The 5677-nt window shown below is 47.6% G+C and overlaps 1 long non-coding RNA gene across 1 annotated transcript; it reads right to left on the bottom strand.

Moving 5' to 3' along the window:
- Positions 1–508: 508 nt before the first annotated feature.
- LOC121677170 lies at positions 509–4939 on the bottom strand. The gene is made up of 2 exons (XR_006020798.1): positions 4723–4939; positions 509–1808 (listed from the first exon to the last, which is right to left on the bottom strand). It is a non-coding gene; the product is annotated as an uncharacterized LOC121677170 (long non-coding RNA).
- Between the last annotated feature and the right edge of the window lie 738 nt (positions 4940–5677).

Genomic DNA, 5677 nt, shown 5'->3' with positions numbered 1-5677 from the left:
GTGACCTTTCTTTGACTATCCCATGTAACTCTGAACATGGACAGTTACTATTCCTGGCAAACCACTGGGGAAATGCAGGGCAACTATGCTTCCTGTGATACTGATCTGCTGTTGCAGATCCAACCCTGGCAGGTGTAATGACAGCCTTGCCAAAGGCCTATCATCTCAAGAGATAAGATGAAAATTGGTAATGATCGTGTTTATCCAGGAATCAGGACCATCACCTCCCCCCAGCCTTCCCTGCTGGTCCCTTTCCTACAATTCTTTCTCCTCCTGCCACGGTACACTCCTAGTTGTAGATGTTTTTGTTTGTTTTTTGAGGCAGGGTTTCTCTGTGTGTAGCTCTGGCTGACCTAGAATTCACTCTGTAGAGGAGGCTGGCCTTGAACTCAGAGACCCATCTGCCTCCACCTCCTAAATGCTGGGGTTAAAGGTGTGGGCCGCCATACCTGGACTGAACCCTAGTTTGCTTTTTATTGCCATGATTAACAACATGACCAAAAGAAACTTGGAGAGGAAAAGATTTATTTCAGCTTATCCAGGTAGGAGCTGAAACAGAAGCCATGGAGAAATACAACTTACTGACTTGCTCAGTTTGCTTTCTAATACAACCCAAAACCCACCTACCTGTTCAGGTTGGTACCACCCCCAGTGGGCTGGGTCCTCCCACATCAATCACTAATCAAGAAATGCCTGTAGGTTTGTCTACAGGCCAGCATACTAGGGACATTTTCTCAAATGAGGTTTCTCTTTTCCCAGATGACTCTAAGTTGTGCCAAGGTAACAAAAAACTAACCAGCAGTGTTACCATGTGGCAATTTTTGGAAAACTAATGCAAGGAATGATGAAGTATGTTTTTGGCTTTTATTTGGGGGGGGGGAGGGAGGATGTCTAACCCCACAGGGCAGGCCAGTCTTTCAGTCTGCAGTTCTACATATAACTGTGAGAAGCAGCATACTGGCTAACAGCCACATAGAGGGTCTTGAAGCAGTCTGGGTAAGTCCTGGCTATGGAGCTCTGTTGAAGTTGTACAAAGTATCTGTAACTTTGTTTCCTCATCTCTTAGTCAGCTGTTTTGTGCCTGGACTTATTTTTAAATATTTTAACTGACTTTCTATATTTTCTAACATCTCATCTACTTTTAGAATTAACATTTTCTTTAACTGAGCTTCCATTTCTTCTAACTTCTTGCCAAGACCTGAAGTTCTTTCTTTCATGTCTTAATTTGTATACTTTCCTATTCAGCAAGTGAGGGGGTGGGTACAAGGTTTTGATGGCAGCATTTGAACTCAAGGCTGCATGGACTAGGGTGTGCTCGTATCCTCTTTGCCATAGCTCCTCCTGTGGAGGACAGACTCCTGCATCCCCAGATTCTCTCTTTTTTAATGGGATGATGTATGTTGTTTTGTCCCGGGAACAACTATTTTCTATTTTCCATTATTCTACAAACTTGGCCCTCCTGGTTCAGATTTCTACAATGTGCAACTGATTTTCTAACATGTTTTTAGATGCATTCTATTTTATAGCATTTTTTTTCTTTCATTGGAAGCAGTAAAACTCATATTTTAATTCTGGCCTAGAAATCCAGTTTTTTTTCCTCATAACTTGCCAAGTTAAATCGTCAACATTTTATAACTTTTTTTCTCCTCCTCTTTCTCAGTTTTGATTCCATAGCCTCTTCATGGGAAAAGTTCTACACAGTGAATCACCAGAACCCAAGATTCTTCCATGCCTGCTCCAGTCTCCTCTGTACCCAGGGCTGCTCACTCTTCCAGCTCTTCTCTGGATGTTACTGCGGTATTGTAGATCTGAGGAATACAGAAAGGGATAAGATCAGAGACCGTTATTTAGCGTGGATTTCAATACAGGCAAGGGAAATAAGTGTCAATCACACAGTGAAGCTTCAAGGAGAATGGCATTTAAGTTGGTAATAAAGTCAGATAACTTCATGAAATGGAAAACAGGGGACATCCAAGGCTGAAAGGAGCTGGGTCTCAAGTCTTTGGGCACCTCAGGTCAACAGTCTCTGGTCTCTGAGTCCCTGAGATAAACTGCCTGACCTGTTCCCAAATTGACAAATCCCGGAAAAGGTAACCTCCCCCACATCACCCAGTATTCCTCTCCAGCTGCAGCTGAGGAGCTCCGATCCATTTTATCTATTAGCCAGTTCTCTACTGAAATCCCAGCTGTTTCTCAACCACTCAAAACAAAAAAGCCCAAAACATGTCAGAATGCAAGCAAGGAAGCTTGCTAAGCCTAATCATGACCTCAAATGGTTTGACTTTTTTAGCAAGGTCAGTCATCTGAAAAAGTCAACTCTTGACCAGTTCCTAGGAATAAATCAGTGGTTACACACACACACACACACACACACACACACACACACACACAGTCACTTATCAGTGAGAACACTGTTAAGTGGCAGTCACTGTGGTAGACTGAAGTGTTATGAAGCCTGTGGTCTCCTTACCCCACAAACTGGACTGCTGAGCCACTTTTAACTTACATTTTTCCATTATTCTGATGGAGTTTAGTGTTTGGTCTGAGAGGGACGATATGGCTAACATATTTGTCCCACAGTAAGGCTAAAAACAATGTGTCACACATCTAGCAAAGAGCCGAGGTTGCCTTGGGGAAGATGAGCAGATGTATTTCTCTATATGCTTAATAAACATTATTATTCCAAACAATAACCACTTAAATGCTTTCAATAAGTAAAAATGGTTATTCTGGCTTTAAAGAAACACTTCAAAATAGACAAAGGAATTACAAGGTTGTAAGTTAGGTGACATTTGTAGCACGAACTCTAATTGGTCTTAATAATAAATACCTGGAGCCAGATATCGGAGTAAAAGCTGAAGGATCAGAGAAGCAGAACAGGCAGCCACTAGAGAGTTCTTACCTTTACCAATGCTCAGACAAAAGGGGCGATCCTGTCTCTACAAATCTACTGAATCTCTACTGAATGCTCTCTCAACAAAACCTCAGACTGCATCTCAACTCCTGTCTCCTCCTACCTTCTATTCCTCTCTCCACCCAGCCATATCATTTGTCTCCAACTCCCTGGTGCTGGGACAAAAGGCATGGGATCCCAAGTGCTGGGGTCACCTTTGTGTAAGCTGTTTCTCTTTTCGATAGTTTCAATCTCCTGTCTCCCAGGGTGACCTTGAGCTCAGAGATCCAGCTGCCTTTGTCTCCCTATTGCTGGGATTAAAGGTGTGTGCCATCACTGCCCGGCCTCTCTGGTTAACTAGTGGCTTGGCTCTGCACTCTGATCTTCAGGCAAGCTTTATTTGTTAGATCACACACACACACACACACACACACACAAATCACTACAGACATTGTTTTCTCCCAAGTTCTGATGTTTTAGAGAGGCAGAGGGAAGGGATTTGGTCAGGGTACATGATGCACTGGTCACTGGAATCAGGATCAGAATCAAGCTCTTGAACTTGAGAATCAGAACCAGTTTAGAATTTAAGAAGCACAACTATTCCCAGTTGAGTATGGTTGTACTTGAAGAAAAGGGTGTATTCTCACACTAACACTCACACTAATTGAATAAGGTAAAGGACTTTCATTATTCTTATTGTAAATATAAAAAATAGAGGCACAAAAAGTTCTAGTAACTTTTCCACATATCACAGTTGATTGTTGACAAAAATGGAATAAAACAAAAGCCAAACTCCTGAGATTAAAGGGTATTTTGTATCCGGGAAAATAAGCAGTACAATCTGGAACTTTAAGTCTGGTACTTCAAAGAATAGTTTATTTAAAACGATTTTTAATTTGTGTGTGTGTGTGAATGTCTTGTCTGAATGCACAAAAGTGCACTATACATACATACATACATGCATGACTGGTGGCCCAAAGGTCAAAAGAGGGTACGCGATCCCCTATAACAGGAGTCACAGACGATTTTAAGGCACCCTGTGGGTACTGATAACTGAATTCAAGTCCTCTAAGCCCTATCACCAGCCTCAAGTGGTTCTTTTAAAAGAGGTGGCACTTGATAGAGGCTAAACCATGTGACCAAGTGTCACAGATTTGGTCAGTTACTCCAACTGTAAGACTGGGGTAGGCTCTAACAAGTCTGCAACCTCCTTTACGCTTCTGTCGCGGTAGGAGACTATAGATGGCGTTCCGACCTGTGGATATTCGGTTACTAGTTATAAAGAGCTCAGCGCAGTGCGTGTTCAGTAAACAGTAACGGGGCGCTTTCCATCCTGTTGGGAAGGTCCTACCTCAGTCAGCGAAGCAGTGGGAAATAGCGATGCATGAAATAAAACTTTTTCTGGCACTGCTACACAGGAAACTCAGCTCGGTAACAGGTTTGTGCTAACAGGCATAAACAGTGCCTAAAAGGGCCCCTGGCTTCAGAAGCCACTTCAATCAGGCCGTTGCTAGGCGACCTTCCGGCGGTGGGATAGAGGCAGGGCAGCCTGCGCAGGTTCCGCCTCCACTTGCCGCCCAAGTTCCCTCCCCCTCGAGCAGCCGGAGCGTCAACTCGCGCGACCGGCCGAAGCCCGGCGGCGCATGCGCGCTACTTCCCGCGCCGCTCAGAGTGACGCACTCTCCGGCTCTAGGCCTCAGCCTCCGCCCCGCCCCCCGGCGTACGGCTCTCGCCCCGAGCCCCCGGCTACGTCCTCACGGGGGGCGTCTCCAACGCCTCGTCCTCCACCGCGCCAACACTGTAGAACTGGCTCAAGCGTGCAGACCCACCTCCCGTGCTCCCGTGGCGGCGGCGGTGGTGATGATGGAGCGGCGAGGGCCAGGCCAATGGGCGGGATGTGAGGAGGCAGCGGTTGCCCGGGCCCTACTTCCGGAGGACGGGCGGAAGTGGCTGCGGTGCCTGGCGGGAGGGGGGAGAGGAGCGCGAGGGGAGGGCCGGGCCACAGGGGGTCGAGGGGGTGGGGCCTGCTGCGGCTGGGACCCGGCCCCGGCCAGGATCTGGAGCTGGGAGGGCCGAGGCTCCCAGCCGGCATCGGATGGGCGGGGTCCAGGTAAGGAGCCCGTGCGCCGAGGGGCCGAATCGCCTGCGCGGCGGAAGCGAGGGTTCGGAGTGCTGGGAGGGTCTCCGTGTCACTGTGCCGTGGGAACGCCGAGCGCGGGGTTCGGAAGGGAAGGGTGGGAGGAGTTAAGTTCTTAGCGGGGGGTGTCCTGTGTCCGCCACGCCCCTACAGGAAGAGGGGTGCGTGCCTGTGCGCGCGTGTGTGTCCGTGTGTCCGTATGTCTGTAAAACTCACAGAGGGCAGGGGCACCAAGGAGGGCTCCCAGACTGAGAAATTGGGGCTTCTGCCAGCAGGACTCAGGCCTCAGATAGTCCAGGAGAGTGCTCTCAGGGGTGGCCCTGGGAAGGAGTTTGAAAGAAATTGGGAATTACATCCTTGGCATAGTTTCGGAAGCGGTGGGGGAGGTGAGGGTTGCAGGGGATGCCTGTGGAAGGTGCCAGCATCTAGGTCTGGGTAGGATTCAGTCCCCCTTGACAGGAGGTAGGAGATTAAAACACTGAAATCCCGGCGAAGCTTGAGAGAGAGGAGTAGTGGTGTTTTAGAGCGTGGGACCTTATTTTCTGTATTTTTTAGAGGATCATCTCGTCTTTCCATACTGACAGTACTTTTGGTTGCATTTCTGTACTGAGAATAGTTAGGACCCAAGCACACATACACGTATGATG

This window comes from Arvicola amphibius, chromosome 4 (assembly GCF_903992535.2).
Source record: "Arvicola amphibius chromosome 4, mArvAmp1.2, whole genome shotgun sequence".
Taxonomy (NCBI): domain Eukaryota; kingdom Metazoa; phylum Chordata; class Mammalia; order Rodentia; family Cricetidae; genus Arvicola; species Arvicola amphibius.
This window is presented reverse-complemented; position numbering and strand designations above follow the sequence as displayed.